The sequence below is a fragment of the Oncorhynchus mykiss genome, chromosome 23, assembly GCF_013265735.2.
Source record: "Oncorhynchus mykiss isolate Arlee chromosome 23, USDA_OmykA_1.1, whole genome shotgun sequence".
Taxonomy (NCBI): domain Eukaryota; kingdom Metazoa; phylum Chordata; class Actinopteri; order Salmoniformes; family Salmonidae; genus Oncorhynchus; species Oncorhynchus mykiss.
This window is the reverse complement of record NC_048587.1, coordinates 19,010,149-19,029,421: the sequence shown is the minus strand read 5'-3', so window position 1 is coordinate 19,029,421 and position 19,273 is coordinate 19,010,149. Positions and strand designations below refer to the sequence as shown.

General features: G+C 45.1%; 1 protein-coding gene across 1 annotated transcript in view; it reads right to left on the bottom strand.

Moving 5' to 3' along the window:
• The window catches only part of LOC110502399 (F-box/WD repeat-containing protein 4-like), a 31,799-nt gene that overhangs the window by 10,613 nt on the left and 1,913 nt on the right, over positions 1–19,273 (bottom strand). The gene's annotated exons all lie outside the window — the stretch shown is intronic.

The following is a 19,273-nucleotide window of genomic DNA, read 5'->3' as shown; positions in this document are numbered from 1 at the left end:
TCACCACAGCCAACGTGAGTAATACATTTAAACGTGTTAACCCTCGCAAGGCTGCCGGCCCAGATGGCATCCCTCACTGCGTCCTCAGAGCATGTGCAGACCAGCTGGCTGCTGTGTTTATGGACATATTCAATCAAGCCCTATCCCAATCTGCTGTTCCCACATGCTTCAAGATGACCACCATTTTTCCTGTTCCCAAGAAAGCTAAGGTAACTGAGCTAAATCACTCACTTCTGTCATCATGAAGTGCTTTGTGAGACTAGTCAAGGATCATATCACCTTCACCCTACCTGACACCCTAGACGCACTCCAATTTGCTTACGGCCCCGATAGGTCCACAGACGACGCAATCGCAATCACACTGCACACTGCACACTGCCCTTACCCATCTAGACAAGAGGAATACCTATGTAAGAATGCTGTTCATCGAACAGCTCAGCATTTAACACCATAGTACCCTCCAACCTCGTCATTAAGCTTGAGACCCTGGGTCTCAACCCCGCCCTGTGCATCTGGGTCCTGGACTTTCTGACGGGCTGCCCCCAGGTGGTGAGGTTAGGAAACATCATCTCCACCCCACCCCGCTGATCATCAACACTGGGGCCCCACAAGGGTGTGTTCTCAGCCCTCTCCTGTACTCCTTGTTCACCCATGACTGCGTGGCCATGCACGCCTCCAACTCAATCATCAAGTTTGCAGATGACACTACAGTGCTAGGCTTGATTACCAACAACGACGAGACGGCCTACAGGGATGAGGTGAGGGCCCTCGGAGTGTGGTGTCAGGAAAACAACCTCACACTCAACAAAACAAAACAAAGGAGATGATCGTGGACTTCAGGAAACAGCAAAGGGAGCACCCCCCTATCCACATCGACGGGACAGTAGTGGAGAAGGTGGAAAGTTTTAAGTTCCTCAGCGTACACATCACGTACAAACTAAAATGGTCCACCCACACAGACAGTGTGGTGAAGAAGGCGCAACAGCGCCTCTTTAACCTCAGGAGGCTGAAGAAATTTGGCTTGTCACCAAAAGCACTCATAACTTTTACAGATGCACAATCGAGAGCATCCTGTCGGGCTGTATCAACTGCCCGACGGCAACTGCTCCACCCACAACCATAAGGCTCTCCAGAGGGTAGTGAGGTCTGCACAACGTATCACCGGGGGCAAACTACCTGCCCTCCAGGACACCTACACTACCTGATGTCACAGGAAGGCAAAAAAGATCATCAAGGACAACAACCACCCAAGCCACTGCCTGTTCACCCCGCTATCACCCAGAAGGCGAGGTCAGTACAGGTGCATCAAAGCTGGGACCGAGAGACTGAAAAACAGCTTCTATCTCAAGGTCATCAGACTGTTAAATAGCCATCACTAACATTGAGTGTCTGCTGCCAACATACCGACTCAAATCTCTAGACACTTTAATAATTAAAAATTGGATGTAATAAATGTATCACTAGTCACTTTAAAAACAATGCCACTTTATATCATGTTTACATACCCTACATTACTCATCTCATATGTATATATTGTACTCTATACCATCTACTGCATCTTGCCTATGCTGTACGGCCATCGCTCATCCATATGTACATATTCATATTCATTCCTTTACACTTGTGTGTATAAGGTAGTTGTTGTGAAGTTGTTCGATTACTTGTTAGATATTACTGCATGGTCGGAACTAGAAGCACAAGCATTTCGCTACACTCACATTAAGATCTGCTAACCATGTGCATGTGACCAATAAAATTTGATTTTATTTGACCTTTCAGCAGGACAATAACCTAAAACACAAGGTCAAATCTAAACTGGAGTTGCTTACAAAGAAGACAGTGAATGTTCCTGAGTGGCGAGTTACAGTTTTGACTTAAATCTATGGCAAGATCTGAAAATGGTTGTTTAGCAATGATCAACAACATATTTTGACAGAGCTTGAAGAATGTTGAAAAGAATGATGGGCAAATGTTGCACAATCCTGGTGTGGAAAGCTCTGAGACTTACCAAGAAAGACTCACAGCTGCCAAAGGTGCTTCTACAAGTATTGACTCAGGGGTGTGAATACTTATGTAAATTAGACATTTCTGTATTTGAATTTCAATACATTTGCTAAAATTGTGTCATTATGGGGTATTGTATGTAGATGGGTGACATTTGAATTCAGGCTGTAACACAACTAAATTTGAAATAAGTCAAGGGGTATGAATTCTTTCTGAAGGCATTGAGCACTGGTAACATTAATGTTTACATAATGTTTATTGTTGTGAAATAGTTTATTTAGTTAGAAACGGATAAGGTTAGCATTCCTGCAACATAATTCTGCTGAAACATAGTTGGATTTAACTACACTGAACAAAAATATAAATGCAATATGCAATCATTTCTACGATATTACTGAGTTACAGTTCATATAAGGAAATCAGTCAATGGAAATAAATGACATAGGCCCTAATCTATGTATTTCACATGGCTGGGAATACAGATACGCATTTGTTGGTCACAGATACAGTGCCTTGCGAAAGTATTCGGCCCCCTTGAACTTTGCGACCTTTTGCCATATTTCAGGCTTCAAACATAAAGATATAAAACTGTATTTTTTTGTGAAGAATCAACAACAAGTGGGACACAATCATGAAGTGGAACGACATTTATTGGATATTTCAAACTTTTTTAACAAATCAAAAACTGAAAAATTGGGCGTGCAAAATTATTCAGCCCCTTTACTTTCAGTGCAGCAAACTCTCTCCAGAAGTTCAGTGAGGATCTCTGAATGATCCAATGTTGACCTAAATGACTAATGATGATAAATACAATCCACCTGTGTGTAATTAAGTCTCCGTATAAATGCACCTGCACTGTGATAGTCTCAGAGGTCCGTTAAAAGCGCAGAGAGCATCACGAAGAACAAGGAACACACCAGGCAGGTCCGAGATACTGTTGTGAAGAAGTTTAAAGCCGGATTTGGATACAAAACGATTTCCCAAGCTTTAAACATCCCAAGGAGCACTGTGCAAGCTAAGATAATATTGAAATGGAAGGAGTATCAGACCACTGCAAATCTACCAAGACCTGGCCGTCCCTCTAAACTTTCAGCTCATACAAGGAGAAGACTGATCAGAGATGCAGCCAAGAGGCCCATGATCACTCTGGATGAACTGCAGAGATCTACAGCTGAGGTGGAAGACTCTGTCCATAGGACAACAATCAGTCGTATATTGCACAAATCTGGCCTTTATGGAAGAGTGGCAAGAAGAAAGCCATTTCTTAAAGATATCCATAAAAAGTGTCGTTTAAAGTTTGCCACAAGCCACCTGGGAGACACACCAAACATGTGGAAGAAGGTGCAGATGAAACCAAAATTTAACTTTTTGGCAACAATGCAAAACGTTATGTTTGGCGTAAAAGCAACACAGCTCATCACCCTGAAGACACCATACCCACTGTCAAACATGGTGGTGGCAGCATCATGGTTTGGGCCTGCTTTTCTTCAGCAGGAACAGGGAAGATGGTTAAAATTGATGGGAAGATGGATGGAGCCAAATACAGGACCATTCTGGAAGAAAACCTGATGGAGTCTGCAAAAGACCTGAGACTGGGACGGAGATTTGTCTTCCAACAAGACAATGATCCAAAACATAAAGCAAAATCTACAATGGAATGGTTCAAAAATAAACATATCCAGGTGTTAGAATGGCCAAGTCAAAGTCCAGACCTGAATCCAATCGAGAATATGTGGAAAGAACTGAAAACTGCTGTTCACAAATGCTCTCCATCCAACCTCACTGAGCTCGAGCTGTTTTGCAAGGAGGAATGGGAAAAAATGTCAGTCTCTCGATGTGCAAAACTGATAGAGACATACCCCAAGCGACTTACAGCTGTAATCGCAGCAAAAGGTGGCGCTACAAAGTATTAACTTAAGGGGGCTGAATAATTTTGCACGCCCAATTTTTCAGTTTTTGATTTGTTAAAAAAGTTTGTCTGTGAAATCACAAGGTGAGTCATTATAGCATGCCACCACGGATGGTGTCTTACATTTGGACTGGGTTTGGACACATGGGAGATCAGAGATCAGTAAGGGACACTTGGGAGGCATGCAACCTGCAAAAGAGATCGCATGGGCAGTATACCCCAGAAAGATAAGAGGGACGTGCTGCTCTCAAACCAATGTTCTGTGACTGTGACCCTACTCAAAACCTACAGAGCAGCTTGTGCTACTGACCTTGGTTTTTGAGTCAATACAAAAAATGAAGGCCAACAGTGCAGTTATTTTGAGAGGTGAGTTGACTGTCCACCATAGGGGGGAGTGACTGATTGTTATGAGACGGTAGTGACTGTCTGTAGTAGAGGGTCTCACACTTACTAGACTTTTCACAGAAATACCCTCGGCTACACATATTACTGCAATGTAAACTTGTGAACTTGTCACGTCTGGAGTAGCGCATAGACCGATAGTTGCCCCCCTCTAAGCAGGGCAGAGTAAACAGACTTGTCTCGTTGAGACAACACTCTTACAGTTAATACCAGAGCAATGTTTTTGAAATAGCTGAAATGTACAGACATTCTTCTTTATTTTTTAGACTTGTTTTATAGATTTTTTTTAACCTGAAATTGTAGTAAACGCCCGTCGCCGTAGCTTCAAATCTCCCCAGGGAATTACCATGATTTACAGTCACAATTTGCTTTGACCTAATATAATGACTTCCATGATATTGATAAATTGAAGCCTGGTTTGTTCTAAGGTAACTTTAATACACTAGTTTAAGCCTAAGAGCTCCTATTTAGCTAGCTATGGTTCAGCTAAACATCAGCATTCAGATAACAGCCAGCACGTTGATGTGAGGATGCAGAAATTGTGTTTAGCTAGTTAGCTAGCTTGCTAGTTAACGTTACCTAGCTGTGTAGCCTATATTATAATATGAATGACACTGTATGATATCGTTTTTACTGTACTTTTATATTCGTATTGGAGGGGTAAACGTTCATTATTTATACTCTAACGTTACTTGATCCTGAAGCATGTTGCTAGTTAGCTAGCTAGCTAGCTAGCGGGAGTTATCTGTGTATTGTCAGCTAATTTAATGTGTATGGACAAGAAAATAAACACTTTAATTGTCTGCACATACTTGTGAATTCTTCCATTATTAAAGAGTGTAATATGGTTTGGTTGTATTATTCAATAGTGTAATATGTTTTAGAAGAAAAGTTGGTTGGATTGTTAAATAGTTTGTGCATAATGGCTTGTGCTCACTTTGATATTTACGGACAATTTGAGCTACGGACCAAGAATGTAGCATTGCCAGCCACAACGAAAGGTAAGGCAAAGATGTAATATGAATTGAAAAGTAAAAATCTCTTTTGCCACTCCTCAGACTCTCCTTCATTTTTCTTAGAAGGAATAGGGCCTGTATGGTCTCACTGCAGGAGTCAGGTTGGCTTTAGGGCCACACACACTCACACACATACACACACCCAGTGTGTGAAAGGAACCATTAATGAATTGACAGACTTTTAAAAGGGAGAAGCTAAGGGCATTCTCTCTTGGTGTCGGGGGACTATTGAAAAGCAGTATGGGTGGGGGGGGGGGGGGGGGGGGGGGGGGGCTCTTGTAAGGTTAAGTCTGGAGTCTAAACTGGGCCTGGGGACGTCCGCGCTGGGAAACAGCCACTCCTCTGAAAGGACGTCAGACAGGTAGAGAAAGAGTCCTGCTGGGGTTTTCAAGCCCTAAAACAAACAGAGGGGACTCAGGGAGCCACGCAACCCGCTGCACGTCCACCTAATTTAGCCCCGGAGCTGGGAGAACCGTGGGGCACAGAACTGGGCAGGAATGTACGGGTCGAACAATAGCCACCTTTAAATGTCACACGCGTTCTCTCCAAAAACAATGCCCGTGCAATTTGTATGACAGACCGACCTCCCAACGCAGACATTTAACCCCCTCTTTTCAGAGCGGAATGCCAGGAATCAGCCAGGCGATTGTGGGGCTCCTTTGACGGGAATCTCGGAGGGATGGTTGGGATCCTTTGATGCTTTTTCCCTGTTTATCCATGAGAGAAGGCACCATGAAAAGTTGGGGTGCGCTCGGAAGCGCCACTTGTGTGGGATCCATCTGTATGGCTGATCATAGGCTTTGTGCCATTGAGATGAAAAAGACACAGAATTAATTGCAATGGGTGATAAAAGAAACGTGTTAAATTAAATTAAAATCAAAGCCACGATGGGTGACCGGTCAAGGTTCCTTTGCCCCAGGTTCCTTTGTTCCTTTGCCCCACTTCTAGTGGCAACACTAGACGTATCAAGAAAGAGGAACTGATTCAAGAAAGAGGAACTGATTTTAATGAGACTGTTATATAATCAAGGCATGTATCTGTCATAAAAAGGTCCTGATTTCTTGAAAAACAAAGGGTACAATTCTTGATTTCTGAACAAATCAGACCTACCATTGTAATAGACAGAACAAATTGCTCCCTCTCTTCTTCCCCCGGTCTCACTCTCTCTTCTGTCCCCTTTCCTCTCACCTTTTTTCTCCCTCCTATCTCTCACCCTTTCCCTGCATCTATATTTCTTCACCTCTTTCCCTCTCTTAAAAAACTGTGGCAGCCCATGACTTGAGCATCAGCATATTTGATCTCGGTCACATCCTGTGCCACTATTTTCCACCATCGGAAGACAAGTCATTCCTGGAATCAGCAGTATATTTTGGTTCCTTTCTTGTTCAGATCCTGATGCACCAGCTGCTTTACTGGCTATGTTTGGTGCTGCAGGTGTAACATTGTCTTAGTTATGATGTTTTCTCTCTGATGTGTCTACTGTCAAAGGGAGTGTGGTCACGCTAATGCACAGGGTTGGGGTGGGCTGATGCTGGTAGTCTTAGTTTGGGGTGGAGGAGGGGGGTGGATAGTTATGGTTGTGTGTCTGGAGAGGTTGAAGGTGTTTTGTATGTGTGGGAGGGGATTATCACGGTCTGGGTGGGGGGGGGGGGGGGGTGTGTGTGTGTGTGTGTGTGTGTGTGTGTGTGTGTGTGTGTGTGTATGTGTGTGTGTGTGTGTGTGTGTGTGTGTGTGTGAAAGCATCTGAGATATGGGAAATAAAAGACAGTTGCAGATACACAAAGTGCCACCATAACCCTCACCCTGCCCTCTCCCAGACTGCTTTGTGTACCTCAGCTGATTACCAGACAGGAAGTAACAATGGGGGACACAGATCAGCCAGGCCACTGGTGCCAGTCATCACACTACAGTAAAAACATCATATTTTTCAGGACTGGGATCTTTACTCCTCCGCTGAGAGAAAAACACAAACCACAAAACAAAAGAACTGAATACTATACTACATGTATGTACTACACAAAGGCATGTTGTTCATGTTGTCTAGTACACCTTGTAACCGTGTCAATATACAGTACCAATCAAGTTTGGACACACCTACTCATTCCAGAGTTTTTCTATAGTTTTACTATTTCATACATTGTAGAATAAAAGTGAATACATCAAATCCACAAAATAACACATACGGAATCATGTAGTAACCAAAAAAGTGTTAAACAAATCCAAATATATTTGAGATTCTTCAAAGTAGCCACCCTTCACCGTGATGACAGCTTTGCACACTCTTGGCATTCTCTCAACCAGCTTCATGAGTTAGTCACCTGGAATGCATTTCATTTTTTACATTTTATTTAACCTTTATTTAACTTGGCAAGTCAGTTAAGAACAAATTCTTATTTAAAATGGCGGCCTACAACGGCCAAAGGGACTGCAGTGACGCCTCTTGCACTGAGATGCAGTGCCTTAGACCGCTGCGCCACTCGGGAGCCCACAATTAACAGGTGTGCCTTGTTAAAAAATGTATTTGTGGAATTTCTTTCCTTCTTAATGCATTTGAGCCAATCAGTTGTGTTGTACAAGGTAGGGTTGGTATACAGAAGATAGCCCTATTTGGTAAAAGACCAAGTCCATATTATGGCAAGACCAACTCAAATAAGCAAAAAGAAACGACAGTCCATCATTACTTTGAAAGTTTCTTCAAGTGCAGTTGCTAAAACCATCAAGCACTATGATGAAACTGGCTCTTCAGGAAGACCCAGAGTTACCTCTGCTGCAGAAGATATTGGAGTTAACTGCACCTCAGATTGCAGCCCAATAAATGCTTCACTGAGTTCAACAGACACATCTCAACATCAATCGTTCAGAGGAGACTACGTGAATCAGGCCTTCATGGTGGAATTGCTGCAAAGAAACCACTACTAAAGGACACCAATAAGAAGAGACTTGCTTGGGCCAAAAAACACGCGCAATGGACATTAGACTGGTGGAAATCTGTCCTTTGGTCTGATGAGTCCAAATTGGAGATTTTTGGTTCTAACTGCCGTGTCTTTGTGAGACGCCGAGTAGGTGAACGGATGATCTCCGTGTGTGTAGTTCCCACCGTGAAGCATGGAGGAGGAGGTCTGATGGTTTATTGTTTCAGTGGGGAAGAAAAAAATGGAAAAACTAAAATACATGTGCTCCTTTGATTGGATTGACAGGTCGGAATTAGTGGCCTAGGTATGCATGGTGATGCATGGGAGGGACAGGGGTGAAAGGAGAGGAGAGGGGGGTGGAGGGGTGTAGTAGGGTCTGTGTAGAGGGTGGGGTGGATCCAAGGGGAGAGGGCCGGTAGGGGGGCTTCTGTTGGGCTCTGCCCAGGTCTCAGGCTTAGGGCCTCCTGCAGATTTGACTGACAGGGGGAGGTCCAACACCCTGGGGCACAACTACCATTTGATTATCTTTTTTCTTTCTTTTGTACAACTAATTAATTTACTATTTTTCCATTTTACTTCACAGTTTCAGAATCAACTGCTTTGGCATACAATGTCAAACTAAACGCGGCAGATCTCAAATGAAAAACAATGAGACAGAATAGCCAGAGAGAAGGAGAGATGGACAGAGAAGTTGACAGATAACTGTGCTGATGCAACGTTAGGTGGTTTGGTTGGCGTTTCTTCCTCTTGACGGCTGGGTGGGTTGGCAACAAGCCCCCAGTGTCCGGTCTGGGGCGTGAAGTCACTAGCTCTGCTGGTCAGCTACTACGTAGCAACCTAGCGGTGCCAAAAGCCCTTGTCTGCCCTAGAAAGCCAATGTAAATTACGATTGCCAGAACGGCCCCCCCTAAAAAATGTAGATGACCGTTTTGGGCTCAAAATGTTGTTTTTTATAATCGCTACTGTGAATTATTTTAAAGTTCACTACAAATTGTGATATTGAATTAAATAGTGTTCCATTTCCGACTACTACATTTGTCGTCACAGAGGACCACGTGCTGACACAGACCAATCATGGGCCGGCAGGCAACGAGGAGGTTCGCACCCTCATGCACAGATCTTTGCACGTGCACTTAAGGGGGTGTGGTGTGCTATCCAGATGACAGCGCAGAGTCAACGAGCCTGTCAAGTGGAGATGGAGGGGCTTGACCAATGTCTACGGGGCTGACAGAGGATGACAGAGGATGACAGAACAGAGAACAGAAGATGGACATGGAGATGGAGGATTGTCCTCACACTATGTTCGAAATATCAATTTGGTATGCAATTATAATTGAATAAGTCAATTATATATCAATTCCAAAACTACATTGTATGTCCAAGGTTATTTTTTATGATGACAAAATGATGCAGTTGCACAAATGATAAAGATAGTCTATAATCATATAAAAATAGAGATAAAATAATATAGTCCACTTTTTTCTCATTGGGTAATCCAATCTAGCCTAACCGAGTTGTGATCGGTTGTTGTGTTTTCAGGTGGAACAATCATGGTCATATGATATCCAGACTAGATAAGGTACTCGCGCGCACTTCACTTTAGTTAATTTGAGTCTGATTTTACAAAGAGAGTGACCATGCCGGCATGTTCTGTATTTAACTGTACTAATCGTCACTCGAAAGAGTCTAATCTTCATTGACTCTCTCCGGCAGGATGAAAATGACTACATCGACCATGATCCTTTGCTAGTTAAGGCCACTTTCATCATGAACCTTAGCAATTTTTTGGTGCCGCTTAGCTCCATTCAGCAATATGGCACGCTTCAAATTCAAATACTTCCGGCTTCATATGCCATCGGAAGTTTTCTTTAGGATGACGCCAGCGCTATCACTATCTGCTGGTTTTAATGTCTAATGGTTTGGCGTTGAGACAGGGGCGTAGCATGGGGGGGTACTGAGGAACTGGGGCAGCTGTCAGGCCCGTTAAGTGGAGCGGTCCGTTAGCGAAGCCCATGTTAATTAGTGTTGGGTAAACTAATTTGGTCCAATCAGGGTGGCGGGCCCTCAGCGAGTATGACCTCTGACCCCTGGTGACACAGGATACAATAGGGTTAAGGTCACACTCGCTGGCTGGCCCTTATTACTCTCCATTACTCAGATTACTCACCACTCACTGGGCTCTGCTCTGCTGGGGCAGGAAGGGGGGGACAAACAGCACAGACTTACAATGAACCGGTTCTGTCCCTCCGAGCACTGCCCTGATGTAGGGTCAGACCACTCACTGATATTATAGCTGCTAAGGTCAAAGCCTCTCTCACCTGATGTGAGACAGGAGCCCCCTCCTTAAAACCCCTCAATCCCCAATCACCTCCCTGAGCTGCTACTACCACTCCATCCTGAAATCATCACATAGCCCGCCCCCATCTCTGTGGCCCCCAACCCTTCTCCCTTTCCTTCCCAGTCCACTCCTCATCATTAGGACATGCTGGGTCTCCGCTGCCGTTTGGGTAGACTCATCAACTGGCTGAATTATCTAAGGACCTGTGTGGAGGGGTCACACAAACTAACTCAGCTCCTGCTGGGAACTCAGCCAAACTAATATACACACACACAATCACACGGTCAAGCATACACGCACATAATTACCAAAAAAATACACAGAGGCATGCACATGTGCACATTGCCACAAGCATGCATGCACTCGCACAGGCACACGCGTGCTCTCCTACTGGGAGACGATCCCAACAGTACCAACAATGTTAGCTCCAAATCAACAAGCTGACTGCACAGGGCGCTCCACCCCTTCCTAAGACCACCGCAAAAGCTCCACTTGTGGTAACCCATCCCCATTCTTAGCCACAACATCACTTTCATTTTCCCTAACAAAAAACTGGACAAAATCCTGGTCTAGGAATCTATTCAAACAAATGAAACGTTATATGAGAATTATTTCTCAGTTAATAGGGGATTCTCCGATTCCCCCCCCCGGAAATAAAAAAAGTTACCTATTTGAACCCGCTTTGAGTCAAAATACAGGAAATCTAAATGGAGTCTGAAAGTCAAACACATCAAAATGTAAACTTTGTGTCAAACACCATAAAGTCAATGTATGGACTTAGGGAGCAGCATTTCATCTATTCACCCTCTGGTCTCTGGCTCAGTGACTCAGTGTTCTAATGACATATCCATTCTACATCGCTGTGGGTTAGTGGTGTTCTTTGGTGTCAGGCTGCACATTCTAAGCCACCAGCGTGGCTTTAGCATTTGGCTTGCATCACAAGTCACTACAAAAGTATACCGTTTTCATGTGTATGACTTTCAGCTTACTACCTAAACCTTCTGAGAGATGGGCTACAAGGGAAACAGATGGACACATTTTATCCTTCGCAGTATTGTAGCTTATGGGCAAAATAAAAAAGTGAAGCTTCATGCAAAATAAATCAAATTAAACGTATAGTTTAAAATGGTATGTGGCTTTCTGACAGCAAAATCAAAGGTTACATTTGACTTGACTCCAATCCTTATTGCCAAAGATGTAAAGGACTGGCACCACTTCTTTGAAATTCAAAGAATGCCACACAAACCTATCACATGAAAAGGAATACTCCAAACAAAACTAGTAAGTCACCATTTATTTAAACTAAGCCCTAGCCAATTACAGAAGAATAGGCTAAATAGTAGAGACGAACACAGACCCATGCAGGCGCTGGGAATGTAGAGGCATGGCGATGGACTCCAGGGGCAATTTAGCTATGCCCCCTGCCCCCCTCTTCCTCCCTCCTCTAGCCAAAAGAGGTTGTTAATTTGTTGCGCTTGACCCCCGGCATTGTGCCCACTGTGTATCTAGTTTGTAAAAAAGTGCTTTTATCTGCTCTCTAAATATGTCTGAGCTCAAAGGGTTATGATGCTTTTATATCAGCCGGGAGGGGGACAATGGCAGGGGCTCGCCCTGACCCACCCCACACCCCCCTCTGCTCTCTCTCTCTCTCACACACACACACACACACACACACACACACACACACACACACACACACACACACACACACACACTGTCCCCAAGCACCCCTCCCCACCCCCCATACCCCCCTCTTGGCCCTTTTGGCTTCTGTTTGTGTCCCCTCTGTCTGAGGTCACCAGGACAGCACCAGGACATTCCACACCCAGCCCCTCTGCTCTGCTCTGCTCAGCCAGCTGGAACGGAACAGAACAGCCCGCCACCATGTATTGAAAACACAAAACACCATCCAGTCTCGCTATAGTAACGGCTATCCTCTAACTAACAACAGCTCAGCATTTCATTTCAGATTATGCCGATTATGAGCAAAGTGGATTTCTATAATGGATTACAACAATAGACTATGCCATTTAGCAGATTCTTTTATCCAAAGTGACTTACAGTCATCGTACATATATTTTACACATGGGTGGTCCCGGGAATAGAACCCACTATCAAATAGAACAACACCTCACATCAAAACTCCCCTATCTGACCTAAATAACTTGTATGCATATGTATCTGTACTGGTGTATGTATGTTTTTAACTGAAAGATGCTACTGAATGTAAATGAAATATATGAACATGGAAATGTAGTATATGAACGTATTTGGATGGAGGCCTAAAGTAATGGGTCTCTCTTGTTTTTCTCAGTGTTTGTGTCACTAGAACCTGTTTAGGTTATGTTTGTTCTTATTAAAAATGTGTGTAGTTCAGTCCTTGAGCTATTCTTGTCTATTGACTTTCTGTTTTATGTCATGCTGCATGTTTTGTGTGGACCCCAGGAAGAGTAGCTGCTGCTTTGGGAACAGCTAATGGGGATCCTTATAAAATACGAAATGCTATCCGGGCGCTGCAAGTGCCAAGCTCTACCAACTAGGCTTTTTCCACATTTTGTTAGGTTACAGCCTTATTCTAAAATGTATTAAATTGTTGTTGTTTTCCTCATCAATCTACACACAATACCCCATAATGACAAAGCAAAAAAAAGTTTTTTTTAGAAACGTTTGCACATTTATTAAAAAAATGAAAAATGGAAATATACATTTACATAAGTATTCAGACCCTCTACTCAGTACTTTGTTAAAGCACCTTTGGCAGCGATTACAGCCTTGAGTCTTCTTTGGTATGACGCTACAAACTTGGCACACCAATATTTGGGGAGTTTATCTCATTCTTCTCTGCAGATTCTCTCAAGCTCTGTCAGGTTGGATGGGGAGCGTCGCTGCACAGCTATTTTCAGGTCTCTCCAGAGATGTTCGATCGGGCTCTGGCTGGGCCACTCAAGGACATTCAGAGACTTGTCTCGAAGCCACTCCTGCGTTGTCTTGGCTGTGTGCTTAGGGTCGTTGTCCTGTTGGAAGGTGAACCTTCACCCCAGTCTGAGGTCTTGTGTGCTCTGGAGCAGGTTTTCATCAACGATCTCTCTATAGTTTGCTTCATTTATCTTTCCCTTGATCCTGACTAGTCTCCCAGTCCCTGTAGCTGAAAAACACCATGCTCTCTCATGCCGTCCCTGGAAGAGGTGCGTCACCTGAGTGGGTTGATTTACTGATGTGGTCATCCTGTCTGGGTTGGCGCCCCCCCTTGGGTTGTGCCATGGCGGAGATCTTTGTGGGCTATACTCAGCCTTGTCTCAGGATGGTAGGTTGGTGGTTAAAGATATCCCTCTAGTGGTGTGGGGGCTGTGCTTTTGGCAAAGTGGGTGGGGTTATATCCTTCCTGTTTGGCCCTGTCCGGGGGTGTCCTCGGATGGGGCCACAGTGTCTCCTGACCCCTCCTGTCACAGCCTCCAGTATTTATGCTGCAGTAGTTTATGTGTCGGGGGGCTAGGGTCAGTTTGTTATATCTGGAGTACTTCTCCTGCCCTATTTGGTGTCCTGTGTGAATCTAAGTGTGCGTTCTCTAATTCTCTCCTTCTCTCTTTCTTTCTCTCTCTCTGAGGACCTGAGCCCTAGGACCATGCCCCAGGACTACCTGACATGATGACTCCTTGCTGTCCCCAGTCCACCTGACCGTGCTGCTGCTCCAGTTTCAACTGTTCTGCCTTATTATTATTCGACCATGCTGGTCATTTATGAACATTTTAACATCTTGGCCATGTTCTGTTATAATCTCCACCCGGCACAGCCAGAAGAGGACTGGCTACCCCACATAGCCTGGTTCCTCTCTAGGTTTCTTCCTAGGTTGTGGCCTTTCTAGGGAGTTTTTCCTAGCCACCGTGCTTCTACACCTGCATTGCTTGCTGTTTGGGGTTTTAGGCTGGGTTTCTGTACAGCACTTTGAGATATCAGCTGATGTACGAAGGGCTATATAAAAAATAAAAAATAAAAAAAGGTTAAAAAATGCTTCACCTTAGGGATGGTGCCAGGTTCCCTCCAGAAGTGATGCTTGGCATTCAGGCCAAAGAGCTCAATCTTGGTTTCATCAGACCAGAGAATCTTGTTTCTCATGGTTTGAGAGTCCTTTAGGTGCCTTTTGGGAAACTCCAAGCGGGCTGTCATATGACTTTTATTGAGGAGTGGCTTTCGTCTAGCCACTCTACCATAAAAGCCTGATTGGTGGAGTGCTGCAGAGATGGTTGTCCTTCTGAAAGGTCCTCCCATCTCCACAGAGGAACTCTGGAGCTCTGTCAGAGTGACCATCGGGTCCATGGTCACCTCCCCCGATTGTTCATTCGGCCAGGTGGCCAGCTCTAGGAAGAGTCTTGGTGGTTCCAAACCATTTAAGAATGATGGAGGCCACTGTGTTCTTGGGGACCTTCAATGCTGCAGAAAAGTTTTGGTACCCTTCCCCAGATCTGTGCCTCGACACAATCCTGTCTCGGAGCTCTACGGACAATTCCTTTGACCTCAAGGCTTGGTTTATGCTCTGACAAACCATTTCTGTGCACAGGGCATTGTCATGCTGAAACAGGAAAGGTCCTTCCCTAAACTGTTGCCACGAAGTTGGAAGCACAGAACCATCTAGAATGTCACTGTATGCTGTAGCGTTAAGATTTCCCTTCACTGGAACTAAGGGCCCTAGCCCGAACCATGAAAAACAGCCCCAGACCATTATTCCATTAGACTGCCAGATGGTGAAGCGTGATTCACATATATACGGTGTACCATCCCATGTTCACTGGGCAGTTGTATCAATGACCAAATGTATGCTATGATGTAGACCACAAGTAGTGTTGTATCCATTCTGTACATTGAACAGCAGGCCTTGTCTCTCAGGTAGAGCAAGTGAACACCAGGAACACCTGTATGAGGTGTTGTGTAATGAGAGACCTGTGAGATGTGTGTTTGTGAGGTACGTATGAGTTGTGTGCATGGGTGTGTGTTTGAAGTAGCTTAGGAGTGTGTAAATTTGAGGTACCATATGTCTGTGGGTGTTAGGTGTGTATGTGAAATGTGAGTATGTGAGTTATGTATGTAAATGTGTGTGTGTGTGTGTGTGTGTGTATGTGTGTGTGTGTGTGTGTGTGTGTGTGTGCGTGCGTGCGTGCGTGCGTGTGTGTGTGTATGTGTGTAATGAGTGGTTCAGAGGAGCTGTGATTATTCTCGCCTCCTGCAGTGCGGGTCCTCCGGCTCTGTGGGCCCTAGAGAAAGCGCCCTGTATTTAGCGTGTGGGAACGCACATTCTGCCCCTTATCGCTGCATTGTTGCAGTCTCTCTCTTTTCTTCTCTTTTTTTAACTAATTGAATTCTTGACTCCTGAGCCACAGGCCCAGCCTGAGAGAGACAGAAGAGAAAGACATGAATTTCAGGCTTTTTCTTGCGGTTGAGTGGGGCAGAGCAGTGGGGGTGAAATTGGAGTGGGGGGGCTGGAGGGGGCGTCTCCCTGTACTTTGATACTAGAGGTCAGAGGTCAGCCTCCCTCCGTGGTGAGAAAGTGGCGAATCGGGGCGGTTTATCCAACAATCATTTTCTTTGGAAACTTTCAAAGGCATTGCCCCTGCAACATCTTTGTAGTTGTGCTTGAGGAATTCTAGACAAAACAAACCCCAAAAAAGCGCCCCTTTCTCACCTCTCCTCAGGGTAGCTTCTCCCTCCAGTGGCTTCCAGCCCCCTCTCCTTTACGAGTGGTCAGTGTAACCCCCCCTCCCTCCCCCACCCCCTAGTCTTCCCGACATACATTGTGTGCCTGCATTTTGGCGCTGAGAAATGGATTGATCTCATTGGCTCTTTGACACTGAGCGTCAAACCCTAATTGGTCCTTTGAAGTAGTCTGTTATTGGCTATCCCTTGCTGCTCACCCTGTAACACATGCACACAGGTGATTCTCTGGGTGTGTGAGTGACAGCTTTTGTGGTGACTCTCTCATGGACACACAGTTATCTGATTAACTGAACACCAGAGTTCCAATCAATCAATTTATCAAATTGTATTTGTATGGCTGAAGTTTTTCAAATAAGCCTATATTTGTGACAAAGTGTCCGACTTAAACCCACAATGAAAGAGCCAAGGTGACAATGGCAAGAATTCCCTAGGAGGGATAAACCTAGCTTTCATTCCATTGGTCCTAGACCATTTCCTTACTCTTCCTACAGAGCAACACAGCAGCAGTAAACAGCACCACAACTCAATGCAACAACCTATGGTAGGAAATCCAATCAGCTGTGACGCCATGCTCTCTCCCGTTGAATAGTGACCTGCCTCGGCAGCTCCAGCGCCCAAGACTCAACCTGTTCGTTCTTGTTGGCCCAAGCCTGTCTGCAGGAAACACCTCAGTCAACTATTAACCACCTGCCCCGCTTCCTTATAATTCAAAAGCACATCACCAAGAGTGGAAAGTGAGGGTGAGAAGTGGAAAGAGAGAGGAAAAGAGGGAGACAGAGAGTGAGAAGACCAGTAACTGAACCCATTTTCACCCTCATCCTCTGTCACTAATACAGCAAGTCCTCATATCTAATGTGTAGTACGGGGTTGGGGAGTAGGTCTGTCCCTGATCATGTCAGAGTCAAGTCCAAGACCCGATTCGACCCCTTTTACTCAATTGCTGATCGATGACAGAAAACCTCTTGGACATGGACCCAACAGAGCCCAGGCCTATTCCAGTAACCACGTGCCATATGAGGTGGGCCTCTGGACACATACAGTATCCCACAGCGTGGTGTGGAAAGATACACTTGATTGAGAAAAGCAATCTGAGAGAAAAGGCCAGGGCCAGATTTACTGCTGGGATCAATCTCGTCCAGCGCAGGCAGGGACAACACGGAGCCGCATCAGCCTTGGCATTTCACTGTGGCCACAATACACCTCTCTGTAATCCTCTAACAGACCTTGAGGTGATTTTCACTGTAAAACGAGAGAGAGGGAGATGGAAAACAAGGGACACCGAGAGAGGAAGATTACACAGAGAAAGGGGGAGCGGGGAGGATGAAGAGAGGGAGAGGGAAACATTTCAAAGCCCCCAGCCTGAACACTAGGGTCAATATAAAAAGAGCAGTGGCAGTGTAGCGGAGCGGAGGGATGACCATTGGGTAATAGCAGTATAGAAGTGGTACTATTGACAACAGAATATGGATATGACCATTGTTGGTTAGCATTCACTCAATGGCATGACAGCATAACAGATACTGTGGGAAAGCAGCTCTAGAGGAGTAGTGAAGCTACAGTACGGTAGCATCGCTACAGCAAGGCATAGCCACGTTAGCAATAGTATGGCAACCCCCTGTCTCCTCCTACCCCCTCTCTCTCTACTCTTTAGATTTCTTCCTTTTTGAAATGTATTTAACCTTTATTTAACTAGGCAAGTCAGTTAAGATCAGATTGTTATTTACAATGACGGCCTACCCCAGCCAGCCCAAACCCAGACGATGTTGGGCCAATTGTGCGCCGCTCTATGGGACTCCCAATCACGGCCGGTTGTGATACAGCCTGGAATCAAACCAGGGTCTGTAGTGACGTCTCTAGCACTGAGATGCAGTGCCGTAGACCGCTGCGTCACTCGGGAGCAGGGACAATTACATTGACAACACAAGGGGCTCCCTCTCTCTCCCTACAACACCAAATCAAAAACATGGCACCACCACCCCGTCGCTTTCGACTGTCCTTTAAAACAACATTAAACCAACTTTAAATTCCATGGTTAAACCATGTCATGCAACACAGTTGGAAGAGTGGAAAGCTGTACAAAAAAAAGAGTTGTTTATCAGATTTATTTTGAGCCATGTTCTTATTGACAAGACCTGTGTCATGCAATCACTTAAAATGTATTGGCGGTACCATCACATCACTGACTCTGGCTATGACATCTCTCTCCATGTATCCCCCTAGCTCTAGGAGTGATCAGTTTGAAGGGGTAGGTGAGTTTATAGGTTTATCAGTGAGTTGACACCTTGATTCCAAGGGGCCTTTTAATTAACCAGGTCATTGGCCAGTGTGTGGAAGGAGCAGATCCATTATCAGGGGGCAGCAGGCTGAGGCACGGCTGCTATTTCAGCCAGCAAATTGGAGAATTAATGAAGTGGATAATCGCCCCGTACTCTCAGAGCTGACGTCCTGGCTGAGCAGACAAGGCCACCGGTGCTCAGCGTGAGTGTGTGTCAGTGTGAGAGTAATATATACTGAAGGAGTGTGTATGACAGAGAGAGCGAGTGAGTTCATATTGTCCGTGACCCTGTCTGTGTGTCTCTAAAATAAAAGTGTGTTTGTGAAGTTGAGTTTCTGTACTGAATGAATGTATGGCTGAGGGGACAGGGGTCAATGAGCGGACACAGCCAGTCTCACTACAGTATCACAGTCTTCCAGGTCTATCCCATTTCTATTCCAGTCAATGAATGGAAATGGAATGCATGAATCTGAACAATCCACCCAGAAGATGATGGGTGTCTCTGATCACCTGAATTGAACGGAGTTGACCCAGGGCCTGTTATCCGAGGGGAGCTGCTCTCTGTGATCGTGACTCATGGTGTTTCCACTCTGCTGCGGCTTTAAGGCCAGTTTGACGGATCAGCTGCCTGCCGGTCTGGGGCAAGTGGTGAAGCAGGGATACTGTTACAACCTTGTGCGTCTGTGTGTCATTAAGGGTGTCTGTTTCGGT